At 38.3% G+C, this 15200-nt stretch overlaps 1 protein-coding gene across 5 annotated transcripts in view; it reads left to right on the top strand.

The window, feature by feature from the left end:
- JADE3 (jade family PHD finger 3) overlaps positions 1-15200 on the top strand; it is a 187936-nt gene that overhangs the window by 79402 nt on the left and 93334 nt on the right. Inside the window, exon 4 of one of the 5 annotated variants that reach the window (XM_027859475.1) lies at positions 8534-8581. The exons of the other annotated variants lie outside the window; for them this stretch is intronic. The gene's annotated coding sequence lies outside the window, so the exon portion shown is untranslated. The remainder of the gene's footprint in view (positions 1-8533; positions 8582-15200) is intronic. 5 annotated transcript variants of the gene reach the window in all.

Here is a 15200-nt window from a genome sequence, read left to right as displayed (position 1 = left end):
ATTCCACCCATTGCCCTTAATGTATTTTTACCCTTTGGATTCTGTGAAACTATAATGATTAAGCTTGGCCCTAGGAAAGAGAAATGAAAAGGTACCTTTCCTCCCTCCCTTAGAGGGGAAGGGGACTACAGCTATGGAATATTGCATATAATGTCAGACTCTTAAAATATCTTGGTAAGTTTTACAGAACCTTTTTTCTCTCTTTATTTTTCTCTCTTTTTTTTCCCCTTTCTTTTTTAAGGTATGACTCTTTGGGAGAGGAGAGAAATGGGGAAGGGAACTAGTTGGAAATGAAGATGATATAAAAACAAAAGATATTTTAAAATTTAAGAAAAAAATGTCTTACTCAGGGAAAGCTTTGAATTTGAAGGCTCATCATATGTGACTTTTGGTAACTATTAAAAATTGATAGTCTGTTAGAAGTCATTGTAGCTACTTAGTAGACTGTAAACTTCCTGAGTGTAAAGACTGTGGTTTGTTTATTTGTTTTTCATCTTTCTACCTCTAGCATATAACACAAATCTAAACTTTTAAAGTGAAATTAGACTTTATTGTGGTGAGTGAGTCGTCCTGGCAGTTACTTTTACAGCAGCCCTGATATTGTTCTTTAGGAGAACACAGCTGCTTATGTCTGGCCTACTTCCCATTTCTGTGAAAACAAATGAATATTTACCACAGACAATAGGCAAAGGTGCCTTAATTGAGTAATGAACTAGAAATAGAGAAGCAGCAAGTAAACAATATGATGATATGCCCAAATGTACGTCATTCAGGCACATCCAGGAGTTACTGTGTGATTGCACTGCACTCTGGGGAATATTTCTTAGAAAAATTTGGCTGTGCAAGTTGGTCATTATACTGCCATTTAGGTTAATAAGTTTCTTCCTGTGTGCCAGGTTTGGGTGGGTCATTTTTTAGCCTTCCTTCCTTACCATTCCAAAATGATGTTTGCTATCACAAAACCAGGATTAGAATTAAGGTTGCTTGTGCCTTAGTTTATTGCTGAATTTCCTAAACTATGTTGTAAATTGCTTATACCCCAAACTTGTAGAATGCAGAAGGTTACAGATGAAATAGGACTTCTGTCCTATTAAGCACTTGCACTATTTCAGCATGGATAACAGTCTCAAATCTTGGTAAAAGCTATATATATTTTCCTTACCAACATACATTAACAAAATAGAAAAAGAGGGAATTAATGAACCAAATATTAGAATTGAAAATTAGGCAATAAATAAACAAACCTAAAATAATCACAGAATAGAAGATTTTTCAAATTAGAGGATAGATAAACTGGAAAGCAAAAACAAAAAAAAACTATAGAAATCAGCAAGATAACAAGTGAACAAGGTGAAATTGCAACAAAACCAAATGAAATACAGAGTATCAGACCTTAAACACAGTTATAAATAAAAATAAAATAAAGAAAAATAGCAAGAATATGAGAACATATATGCAATTACATGCTAACAAAACTCAGAGTATAAAGAAAAATAGAGAAATACCATCAGAAATACACAAACTAAGAGACCAAATAGAGATCATAGGTAACCACATGTCAGAAAAGGAAGTAAAACTATCTGTAAAGGAACTACCAAGTAAAAAATACTCCTGATCCTTTTATTGTTTCAAACCTTTAGAATTAGTACTACATTAATCTCAGAAATTGAGAAAAGAAGCACCCCACCAGATTCCTTTTTTGAGACAAATATAATCATACCTAAAAAAGGGAAGGATAAACACAGAAGAGCTATAGATCAGTATCATTAATGCATTTGAAAATCTTTAAATAAAATCCTGTCAAATTGCAGTGATTCATCTAAGATATTATTAATTATGAACACATTGGATTTATGCCAAGGATACAAAGATGGTTTTAAGATTAGAAAAACAATCCACATAATTAATCATATTAAATCAAAAACAACTAAAAGTTTTATGTTTTAGCCATGCCTTCTTTGGTTTTCATTACTAAGAAACATACCCAGTAGGGGGATTTGTGGTTTCATTGTGAAGAGATTGAGGAAAGTTGATTGAAGAAACCTTGTAATTTTCCCCCTTTTGGCAAATTTTGAACATAAATATGTATCCACTTTTCAAAATCAATGAGTTTATTCCACTTAGAAAGTATTGTGGTGCTGTAGATAGAGCAAGAATAATAGATTAGGAGTCGTGGGACAAGGGTTCAGATCTCATCTCTGTTACTCAATACCTATGCAACATTATGTACAATAATGCATGTTACTTAATTTTTACTTACAACTTACTTAACCTTTCTTGTCCCCAGTTTAAACTAGACTGTCTTTGAAGTCCCTTCCAGCTCTAAATCGTTGATCCTATGGATAAAAAAAAAGTATATTTCCTCAACCAGTGTTCACAGTCCCTCATTTGCATCCCTTATGCAATATTATCCTTCTTTATCTTTGAAGGGTAGGGTACAGGTTACAAGGGCATGTGGGCAAAGTGATCAAGTGAGTAACTTGTCCTAGTTGGGTGGGTTGGAGAATTGTGACTATCAGCTAGGTCTGTCTGCTTCCTTTATCATCACCTTCAAAAGTGGGGTTTTCTCCTGTGGCTGTGGCATCAACCATATCTCTTTCCTATTCATCTCCTCAAAGTAAATTACCGTAGCTACAAAACTAAGTTTTTGGCAAATGAGATGTACTACATTATAGCAGGTGAGCAACAAAGGATAGGCAAAAGACAAAGGAATTTTTAGAAAACTTGCCCAAACTACATCGATACATCCAATTCATATATGACATCAGGAAGATGAGTCAATGAAAGTTAAAAAGTCAGGTAATGTGCCTGACCTTTTCCATTAATCTTGTCATCTCAGGTTCTTATACTCTTGTGACTGTTTCATGATATTTGACAACATTGAACATTCTGTTTACTTTATTTGGGCATAGTGAGCATTGATTTAATCATAATAAAGGCATCTCAGCCCCTTATCTTTAAGGTACAATTTAAGAACAGTTTGGGGATCCATGCCTTTTTAACTTTCGTTGACTCATCTTCCTGATGTCGTACATGAATTGGATGTATTGATGTAGTTTGGGACAAGTTTTCTAAAAATTCCTTTCCACCTCTCTGTCAGGGAATCAAACCCTGGTCTCTGAGTGACAGGATACCACTCTGCTGTCTCTCTCAAGAACTTTGGAATTGATTGTGTGACATGGGGGACCCTGGTACAGGACCATCCATCATGGCATACCCACATCAAATAAGGTGCTTTGCTCTATGAGCAAAGCAGAGTTGACATAGCTCAAAAGAAATGTGAAATGCATGAATTTAGAGAATCTACCCCAAATGTTCACATGGACTATTTGTGCCTGAACTGTGGTAGAGCATTCTGAGCTCATATTGTCTGATCAGCCACAGTCGAATGCACTGTAACTTGACTCTAACATAATGATACCATTTTGGTCCTCTTTGATAATGAAGGACAACAACTATCACTATAAAAATTTCTTTGTGTTTTGTCTGCCCTTTGTTGCTCACCTGCTGTATTATAGTACTTCTCATTTGCCAAAAGTTTAGTTTTCCCCACTTTTGCTTATTGAGATGAGAATATATCCAATCCCTGATTTTTAGGTTGTACTCCAAAAGCATCTATATAGGTGCTTCACTGTAGGTCATTAGTTTGGAGCTTAAAGCCATGTTCCACAGAAACAGATGTTATAAATAGTTGTAAAATGTGAATTAGCTCACAGAAGTCTATTTAATCTTCAATGTCTTAGAAGCCTAGGACTGTATGAACGTGGGAACCTAACCACTATCTATAACAATGTGTCTCTCCCTTCCAAACCTGCCATGGACTTTCCTAGTGATAGATCCTGAGTAAGGAGCTCAAGCCGGGTGGGCCCTGGGGTAAGGGAAGAAACTGTGAGGGGAGAAGACAAGGACCGGTTGGTAGTCATGAAAGCCTCAGGAGTAGATCAGAAGCTGTGGGAGAATGGAGTCCTCTATCTGTGGGAAATATACCTCCCAGAAGAGGCTTTTTTGTCCAGCCTGGTTTCCTGTCAACTCCCTCTTCTCTTGTTCCTGGGAAGCTCCAGGAGTTGGTCTTCTAACTTGCCTTTCCGTAAGTTCAACTTACTGCTCCCAGTTAGGATGCTTCTATTTGTCTGGTCTTATTGCGGAAGAGAATACAGCTTGTCTCCTGTGTTCTAGTTCCTGAAGCCAAGACCAATACTTTGGAGATTTTCAAATTAATCACGCAGCAAGTATTTATTAAGTGCTTCACCACTAGCTCTGGAGATACAAAGACAGAAGTGAATGAGTCCCTGTTCTCAAAGGGCTTGCATTCTGTTCAGGGAGAGAACATATACGTTATAAGCATAACCAAAATGTGTGCACAACATCATGGTAGCTGGGCAGCTCAGTGAATAGAGTGCTAGACTGGTGTCCTGAAGATCTCGGTTAAAATCTGACCTTAGACACTTATTAGCTTTGTGACCCTGGACAAGTCACTTAACCTCTTATCAGTTGCAGTTTCAGCATCTGTAAAATAAGGAAGTAACCTCAGAAGACTGTTGCGAGGTTGAAATTAGATAATATTTGTAAAGAACTTTTCAAACCTTAAAGCACTTTATAAATGCTATAATTATTACTCATGTTATTAATATTACTACCAGGTCTCCTCCTTCTAGTAGATAGGTTTATTGTAGCTAGTAGCAAAGAGAGAAATTAGGTCTTCACCTAATTTGATAAAGGGATAAGATTAGGTTTAGGGCAGCTAATGGCAACTGACTAGAGAAGGTGCATAGGAGGGTGAAGGAGGATTGGTAGTTGACTATTTACCCATTTTTTTCCTTCTTCCCTTTTCCAATGCCAGTCCAGATGATGTTAACTCTCCTCTGGACCAGCCCTGAGATAATCATAATCAGGAAAATAATAACTCACAGGCATTGTGCTTATGTGGATAGGGTGAAAGATTTGAAGTCAGGAAGATTAGACGTGCGGTATTGTTGCAGGTCATTACTACCTACATGATCTTGAGCAATTCACCTCACCCTTCTGTATCTCTCATCTGTGATTTAAGGCTAATACAGAGTGTCTGAAGTCTTAGTGAAGTTTTAAGCTGCCAGAGGTTAAAACTTTAAGCTTTGAGATATTAAATCTGCACTAAGACTTTTGGGACATCCTGCATAGCACCTGCCTCATGATGTTGAAATGAAGACCAAATAAGATGATGTGTAAAATGCTTTGCAAAGTGCTGTATACACATCAGCTGTTATTATTTCTATGTTGCTTTATTTTAAGACACTTTTGTCACAATTCCGTGAGATAGCCAAGGCAACAAGCATTTTCTAAGCACTTACTTTGCTGGGTGCTGTGCTAAACAGGGGGAATGCAAGTAGAAGTAGAAAGACAATCCCTGCCCTTAAGATGCTTACAGTTAAATGGGGAAAAGCAACATGTAAAAGGAAAAGGAGTGCTAAGATAAAAGTCTAGAGAGTCAGGAGTGGAGCCTGGAGTGGAATGAAGATATGACTGGTCTGGGCACAGTCCTTAAAATGGTAACTCTGGAAGGAACCAGCCAATCGTAGAAATGGGGGCCTTAAGGGCAGAGGGTACTTCCACAATGAGAAGTCCAGGGATGGGGCAGACTTCCAGGCTGAGGACACATGGTGAAGAGAGGATGAGAGTCAGGAGTGGAGCCTGGAAACAGAAATCAAGACAGGCAATGTGAAAAGAGCCTGAGGTAGTGGACAATTCTAGGCAGAAAATCAGAGAGTGAAGGGGAATTCCTTTTCATAGTGGCCATTTGTACGTAAACCAAAGACTATTGTCATGTTTTATAAGGAATATTCTTCTTAATTCCTCAGACTTCGTGTTTTTTGCAGGCTTCTTTTTTTTTGATAGGATCAAGGGAGCATATATCCTCCCTCCTTCCCTAGGTGAATGGTTGTGGCTATGCTGAGTAAACTCAGTAAGCTTCAAGTGACTTTTCTCTTTCATAAGTTGATGTCATTTCCAATGGTTCTGGACTCAGAAAATTTGGGTTCAACTCTTGCCTCTGTTCCATGCTATCTGTGTGATCTTGGAAAAGTCACTTAATCTCTTTGGGGCTCAGTTTCCTCATTCTTGGTAAAATGAGGAGATTAGCTCTCTGATGTCCCTCCCAGTTCTACAACTGTGATTCTGATGTTCTATTTAGATGCTGGTACTGTTTATCAGAAGGTAGGATTCTTATTAAGGAAATCACAGCGAGAACTTTGAGGTGATTGTTTTTCTTTCCACTATTTACTTATGAGGCAGTTAGGTTTTGGATTCATATTGGGATTTGAATGCATGTGTGTTCATGTCTGTCTTTCTTTATGTCTGTCTATCTGGGGGGATTTCAGTTTGAAGTAACTGCAGTTCCAGCATGATGTATCGGAGACTGACTCAGCTGGGACCCTAGCACCATGTAAATCTTATTTCTGGTTCAGCCTTAGTTCTGAAAAACTCCTTGTGATGACCTTAGAATGGGTCAGGCTTTCAGCTTCTACTTTGGTTCTTCATCTCTCTTGCTAATCTGAGATGAATTGCGCCTCTGGAATCTTTACAGAGGTTATTCATTTTCTTGTCACATTACTAGAACTTGAAGTTGAGTAACTTAGGAAACATAATACACTGAGACCTTAGGGGGAATTAGTGCATTTCTGCAAACTCTATCTTATCTAAACATAGAACTCCCATGACTTGCTTCTTTTTCTACTTATGTAATATTTGTTCCTCTGTATAACATATGCTGCATAAAATCATACTACATTGATTGGGATGGAGAAATCTGGCTCTTTGTTTTCCTTTTAAAAAACCATTGATAGAGGCAGCCTAGAAGAATTTCTAGATCAACAAAAACTTGTTGCTTCACAATGTGGTGCTCTTCAATGCTTTCCTTAGGATTATCCTGAAGCTTTAATTTCCTTGGAAACTTGATGCTCCAGGCACAAGAGAGTAATAAGTAAACTTTAAATTGTGGTATCAGTTCTTTTATAGATGGAAACCAGGACATTAACTTATTTACTAATTCATCTCAGTAAATGTAGGTGCCTCACTAGGTTATGCAGTCAGTTAATAAACATCTACCATGTTCTGAGCACTGTGGTAAGTGCTGGGGATACAAAAAGAGGCAAAAGACAATCCCTGCCCTCAAGGAGCTCACAATCTAATGGAATAGACTGCAAGCAATCAGATATGTACAGACAAGTTATATACAGAATAAATCAGAAATAATTAGGAGAGGAAAAGCATTAGAATTCAGAGGATTGGGAATGACTTACTGTAGAAGGTGGGTCATCTTGACCCTGGATATTTTCTTCCTCCCAAATTACATGGAAAGGGGAATGCACAAGTCAATTCAAGTATTTATGAAATATCTACTAAGGGTTCAATGTTTTTAGGCATTTTAGATGATACCAGTAAATTAGGCAACAGGTTTCAGATTTTCAAATCTAGATAGGAAGGAAATAAGACACATGAACACTTATTTGTATAAAATCATGTTAGATTTTGTGAAACTGACTTTATATGCTGTAAGTACTATGTAAATGTAGTTATTGCTATTCTTTTTTATCATTTGGAAATTAAAGTCAGAGGATCCAGGTTCCAATCCTACCTCTGCTACTGCCAAAGCCACTGTGTGACCCTGGAGGAAGTCATTTCACTTCTCTGGAGCCCAGCTGCCCTCATTTGTATGAGGGGCTTGAATTAAATGGCCTCTCAAGTCCCTTCTAGTGCTAAATCTATGAGTCTTGAACCTAAGAATTCAGAAAAGTAAAACATTTCAGATAGTCATTCTCTTTTGGAGCCAGGCCACCTCATTTCTATTATCTCTACTCTGTGACCTTGGACAAACCACTCATGTCTCTGGGCTTCATTTTCTTTATTTGTTAAATGAAGGAGGGGAAGATGGAGTAGGTGATTTTTAAGATCCCTTTCCAGCTCTAATAGTCTCTATGAGATTGACTTACTGAATTAGAAATCTAAGATGTAAGTTACAGGGCTGTTTTGATGCTGTTAATTTTGGAAGCCTGTGGAGCTGAGCAATCAAGAATGATTGCTGTCCATGGATGTGGTACCTTTTTATATAAATTTTGGCAACATAGGAATACTTGGAGTCCCCAGTAACTCCTACTGTAACCCCAGATGGCAGGCACTTGCCATGACCCCTTGGAGAGACCCAAATTCCTTCCACAGGTGCCCATTTTCCTTTCCTGAGGGTAATTCTTTGCCCGATCTGGTGCTAATGGTCTAGCATGTGGGAGTGTAACACTTCAATGCTTTGATGTTCCACATAAAGTAATTTTCTTAATTTTCCTTCTGTCAAGGAGATCTGGTAGCTCTGCTATTTTATAGACTTTGCAAATATTTTTCATTTGGTTAAAGCAATTAAAGCTGCCTCCTGTTCCCTTCCTCTCTGGAAGAGTTTCCAGGTATGCAGTTGGCTCTCACCCTTTACCCATCTGTTTCACAGAAAAGAACTTGGGAGAATTTTCTTAGTTAATGTCATTATTTCTAACTGAAGTGTAAATTGTTACAGGGTTGGAATGCAATTGGAATTCCTTACTTCAGAGGTTCTTAACCTGGGGTATGTGAACTTGTTTTTTTGTTTTGTTTTGTTTTGTTTTGTTTTGTTTTGTTTTTCTAAGAAATATTTTGATAACTATATTAATACAATTGGCTTCCTTTTATAATCCTATGTATTTTGCTTTAAAATATATACATTTAAAGACATTATTCTGAGAAGAGGTCTTTAGGCTTCACCAGACTGCCAAAGAGGGGTACGTAACCCACAAAAGAGGTTAATATTTATTAATATTTATTTTGTGCCTACTATGTGCAGGATACTGATTTGGGTGATTGGGAGAGAAATACAGAACAATGTTAAGACATGGCTTCTGCCTTCAGGGAGCTTTTAATGTAACTGGGAAGACAAAACGAAATACCATAAAAATTAAATAACTATTCAAGATATCTGGAAAAGATTGAACCAACCACACTCTAGAAATATCAAGTTCAACTACCTCATTTTATAAAAGATTAAACTATGGTCCAGAGAATTTAAATGATTTGTCCAAGTTCATACAGGAATCTAAGTCTCCTAACTCCAACCAAGGACACTTTCCACTGTCAATGTGTCTCATCCACAGTGTTGAAAAGGAGTAATTTATTCAGCAAAGTTCACTAAGTGCCTACTGTGTTCAAGGCATGCTAAGTCCAAGGATAAAAAAGTAGATATAGGAGTTTATTGTGAGTTAGGATGAGGTGAGAATTGCACAAATAAACTTGATACAAAAGAGAATGTGGTGGATACAAAAAGAAGTTCCCAGTGAAGTGCTAAAATAAATTTGAGAAGATTGTCAAATGAATTGTACAGGCAATAATTGGTCTTAGAGGGCAGAGGTGGGAAGGATGGCAACTACACGCTACGGTGTGTAGAAAAGGGACTCTCAAATGAGGGAAATGATTTCTGCAAGACAACCTTCTGCCCACTTGGATTTTTCTATTTCTCTCATCTAAACAAAGAGCCCAGCGTCCTCTGCCTTTTTAGATGATGATAAATACTAATGGAGCGTTCACTTCGTATCTCTTTCACCTGTCCTATTTGGGACTCAGTCAACCAAAGAACAAACCAGACTGAGAATGGCTGGGATCTGGAGACCTGCAGAGACAGAGCAGGTGATCTGGGAAAGCCTAGGAAGAAGTTTAAAAAAAAACAACACAAAAGAGGACCAGGCAAGCAGGCAGTCATCAGGAAAGTCGCTAGAAACCCTGAAAGCTGGCTGGACCCAGTTATAGGGACTGGCATTCAAAGAGCAGGATTCTAATTCCCCCAAAGGGACTCAGGGCGGGGTAGGGAAAGGAGGATAGCTCAGTCCTGGAGGACCTAAATTATTGAATAGAGAAACAACTCAGACATAGAGGAAATACAGGGGCTAGTTCCTGAAACTTGAATGTGAGGATGTGGGTCTCATTTGCAGGTTTACTAAGAAGAAGGATACAGATTCTAGACTGGTTTTACTCAGAAGGTGAACTACTGGCCTAGAACTTCTTATTTTCCCATTTCTCAGGGAAAAGATGGAAACTAAAGTCTAGGTTGTAGGGTTGGACCAGTGGATTGGGACTGAACATCCCCAGCTGGCAAAGTTAGAAGGCCACAGGGATGGGGAGCTAACATCCTCAGCTTTTGTATGTGTTCATCATTTGACCTATTGTAACATACAGAGAAACCAGACAAACTGAAAAATGTGGAAGTATTTTGTTTCTAGTCATCTTTTGGATTATCTTATGGACCTATCAGTAGAGGGCCAAATGAGGAGCAGATGGGGTTACCACAGGCAAGATCTGTGCTTTAAGAAGAAACAGGTTAGGTCCAGCAGGACATTTCAAGAAAACGTAGTGTGTGAGCTGGCCCGGTTTGTTCCTTCACCATGAGGGGAATTTTCCAACGGATAGTGTTGCTTGGCTGTCATTCAGACTTGCCATAGCTTCTTATTTGAGATAGGAATCTGCCTTGGATATCGGGCATACCTAGCTGTAACTACTAGCTTCAGTCTTCTTTAAATAAGAGAGAAGAGGAGGCATCTGGTAGTGGGGATCTTGGAACAGAAGTGGTGCTAACATTGTATCCTCAAAGAAGTCAAGAGAAACACAAAAAGAGTGGTAGAGTTTTGCCACTGTGAGTCATTTTTGTCCTGTTTTCACTGGTTCTTTCCAAGTTCATTTTATTTTCAGAACCAGGAGCTCTGCTTCTATCCCCGCCAAAGGCATCAAGCAGAATACTGGAATTGAGTGAATCAGAATGGAGAGATAATTGTGGATAGTAGAACCAAAGGAACGGGTAAAGGCAAGGTTGTCTGGGCATGTCAGACTAGATGTATATACAGAATGGACCAGTTTGGGATTAGTATGACAATCAGTATGGCAAATACTAATGTATCACCTTCTTCTGTTTTTAAAATCTGGGTACCTTTAGGTTGGAGGGGGTAGACAGAAAGGAGCTTGGCAGAAATGTGGTCTGATTCTTCTCTATATTTTTTTATCCTCTTAGTTTTTCATTCATCCAGGGATTAATTTTCTAGTAAATAGGTCACATCAAGGATAACTAATCAGTTGAGTAGTGTGTGTTCTTGGGATTAAGCTGACATTCTTGACAGCTCGAACCAGGAATCTTACTTCCTATTCAAGTAGCTAACTGAAAAGCTTCAGTATACAATGCTTAAGATTTCTATGGACTGAGAGGGAGCATCATTTGGTGGAAACCATTCTACAGATGAAAACTTTGGGAGCCAGATTTTAGAAGTCCAGGACACAAGAACTTCCCTTGCAATGGAAAGGTATTTGCTGAGCCAGCCACTCTGTCTCTGTGACATTTTATGTCACAAAAATATGAATTGAATGGCAGTCCCTCTCACTTCCCTTTAAAGGATCTTTGACTGAAATTTAGGATAGTTGCCACTGAATAATAGTATTGGATTTTTAGGTAGCACAGACCCAATAGTTTGGGGTCTTTTGACAGTTACAAATGTAGAAAGGATAATTATATCATAGTCATAGCCTCTTTTGGAAAAAGAGTTCCTCAAAAAACAACAAAATAAACACTAATTAATTTATATTTGATAAGAAGGTTATAGGAAAGGAGATACCAATTCATAGTAAGAATTTATATGGGGAAAGAAGCCTCTGAGGCTCAATTAGGAGCCTGTTATTTCTACAACTATTCTCTCTGATAGTTTCTCGAACTTGAAATGCAGACATATTGAGTTCATTTTCTTGAGGTCAGAAACCTCCCAGGAGCATCTGTTGTGGCCTGGGGGATTTTGGCACTTCCAGCTACTAAGCATCAGAGCTTGCTGTCCAGCCTTGTTAGGTAGTCAAAGCTTTTCCATCAAGTAAACTGCTGTGCTTAACTTTATCTTTCCAAGTGGCAGAAGCTTCCGGAGTGAGACCCACCACTATGTCTGCTTCCTCATCTAATTCACACTTAAATTAAAAAGGGAACTCCCCAGAATGTGGCAATTGTGTCTGACATACCTTTCCCACCCAGTTCCTATGATTCAATTTTTGTTTAATCAAGTAGATTATAAATCACAAGTTTTGACTCCTCTTTTATGATCCACAAAATCATAAAATTTTAGAGCTAGAAAGGATCTTAGATGTCCAGAGAGGAAACTGAATCCTGGAGAAGTAAAGTGACTTACTTGCTTAAGCTAATTCAGTGAATTGGGGCAAGGGAAGAAGAGTTCCTGTTCCTAGCTCCTCCCCCTCAAGTTTAGAGATATTTATGCAGTGGCTCCTAACATAGCAACAATTCTAATGTTGTTGTACAAAATTATTTCCATACACTCTTGTTATGAGTCTAGCCCAAACTTCAGATGTATCCTTATCAGAATACTATTCTCATTTGTCATTTGAAAATTATGCTTGCTTTGGCTAAGTTATTACTCACTTTTCCCAAGGGTGTATAGAAAGATATCTAAATATAAGATGATTTTACAAATAGCTTCAGAGTACCTGCAACTGGTTTTTAGTAACCATTATTCTCCAGAACCTATTTCATCTTTTTTAACTCAACCTAAACAGAGTTTACTGTATTGTATGGGTCCTACCTCTTGGCATTCATTGCCAACCTTAAATATGGCGCTCCTTTTTATATAAAAATGGTACGATTAACAAATAATCCTACAGAAGATAACAAACCATGAAGTAATGTTAAGAAAATTAGTCAAAGTTAGTTCTTAACAATTCTTAATCAAAATTAATCTTAATAAACCCAGCCATATTTGATTGTTTGGTGGGTGAGGGAGAGTGTTGAGGAGGGTCTTCCTGGCTCCTGTGCCAATATTCTCTCTACTCTATCCAATTTAGTCCTCTTATTCCCTTTGGTACTTCCTAGCTGTTAAATGATTTTGTTGATATTCCTTCCTCTCTTATCCTTTTCCTCCCAAAGTTTCTCATTCTCCTTCTCACTCATTTTTCTCCATCCTTTGGTTTCAGCCCTCTCTCTGACAAAGAGCCACTCTGGTAACTCGTAGGATGTTGGAGCAGCTTTATGAGCTTTTTATTTGGCTGGAACTGAGGCTATTTGATCAACAGACCAATTATTCATCCTGTGGGAGGTACCCAGGAAAGGTGCCAGATCCCTTACAGATTACTTTGGCACAATGGATTAAAGCCTGCATTCACAGCTCCTGTTTGGCTGAAGAGGCTCTCTGTCCCTTTCATTCAGGGCCTACATCTTGGGCTCTTGCCACTTCCGAGGTAGAGAGAGGGAAGTATCTGTAAAAGAGTTGCTCAGCCACAGTTAGGTCTTTTTACCAGGCATTACTGACGTTACTCTTTCACCTTGGCAAGCATAATCTGTCTTTGTGAGGGTGCAGGGAGTGGCAATTTACTTCTTAGTGATTACTCTGTTGGTGGGGGCCTACTAGACAGATCCCCAAGTGTTAGAGACTCTTGCAGAGCAAATTGTAGGAATTAGGACTAGCATGTAATTTTAGTCTTAAAATCTTAAATTACATGTAAAAATCTTAAATGTATTCTTATGTAATTTTTTCACCAGTACATACTTACAACTAGAGTTCACTAATGTCTAAATCACGTAGCACTGTTTAGCGCTTGACACCTCTGAATTAATGTGAGTAGATGGTCAGTTTTCTTTGGCAAATAAGTCAGTTGCTACCTCAACCCTCCCTGCTCTCCACATTACCACCAACCTCAAAATAGCCCGGGCTAATTTGGGCTTCCCTTCACATTCTGGAAAATTGTGGATCTTTAACTTTGCACAGCCTCTCTTAACTGCCTTAGACTTCCCAAATTTTGTCAAATGGAAAGAAATCAGATACACCTTGACACACCTCTTTTAAAAGGTTGCATTCTGGGGCAGCTAGGTGCTGCAGTGGAAAGAGCTCTGGCCTTGGGGTCAGGAAAACCTGAGTTTAAATCCGGCCTCAGAAGCTTGACACTTACTGACCTTGGGCAAGTCGCTTAACCCCAATTGCCTCACCAAAAAAAAAAAAGTTACCATTCCTTGTACTATGCTGAGAATGATTTAGATTTTTAGAGTGAAATTAAGAGCTAGTCTTTTCCTTTAATGAATTAGTAGTCATTTTTAAAAAATTGAAATTTTTTTCAAAATTTATTGATATTATTTTGAACTTTACAAGTATTGTGTAATTATGAGAAAGGTTAGATATAAAATGGAGGTCAGTTAGAAAAATGGTACATTTTCAGCCTTTTAGACCTAAAACTCTTTTCGTGGTTGATCCTTGAAGTTACTCCCTTGAATGTGTACCTTTTTTACATTGTACAAGCAGAATTTTGTTTTTATGCCCAAGAATTTCGTCTTTTATATGTAGTATTGCCCTGTAATCTGCCAACAAACTCTACTACTTCTAATACGGAAAGGTCTAGTAGAGAGTAGGAGCTGCTGACAGCTGAAATATGGTCAGGAGACCAAAGGGGTGTAGATCAATGGAGGGGCTAGCTCCAAATGCCAAAGATTAAAAATGGAAGTTCAGTCATGGTGTTAAGTGAATCAAATTTGCAAGTACATCTTTGGATGAGCTCAGTCCTGTTTGGATCCTTTGCTTCTTGGTCTCGGTGATCTAGCTGCTCTCAAACACACCTTTGTGTTCCACATGTTGGCTCTTACATTCTTTTATTACTGACTGATCAGTATTTATGGATCTTGGTTATACCTCCAACCTCAAGGTGTTCCCTTCTTCCCCAACTCGTACTCCCCAAAACTAAGCAGTAGTTTGACCTTTTTCCTTTGACCTTTCTCTTGCTTTTGGCTCATTCACACAGAGCCACTTGTAACTGCACGATACCTTTCCCCGTCCTGACCCCACCTTCCCTGGAAGAGGTGCAGGATGGAGGTGGCGAGCAAAGTACCCGTATTTGAGTGATCCAGATAAGTAGTTACAAATCAAAATTTAAATTTGTCTGGTACAAAGCCAAGATTCCAGGCAGAGAATAATAGGATCCTAGATGGAGTGTACCCCTTAGAGTATTATTTAATGTGCTAAATGCTTTCCTCTTGGTTCGTGGTTCTCAAAGTATGGTGTAGGGACCCCTGGGAGCCTTGAGACTCTATCAGAGGTCCATGAGGGCAAAACTATTTAATAATAATATTAAGACATTTTAACTTTTAATGTAAATATTAATAGATACAACCTATATAACAAAAGCTACTTGGTTGGGGG

The sequence above is a fragment of the Vombatus ursinus genome, unplaced genomic scaffold, assembly GCF_900497805.2.
Source record: "Vombatus ursinus unplaced genomic scaffold, bare-nosed wombat genome assembly UNPS02014168.1, whole genome shotgun sequence".
Lineage (NCBI taxonomy): Eukaryota > Metazoa > Chordata > Mammalia > Diprotodontia > Vombatidae > Vombatus > Vombatus ursinus.
Note: the sequence above shows the minus strand (reverse complement) of the source record. Positions and strands in the feature narration are given on the sequence as shown.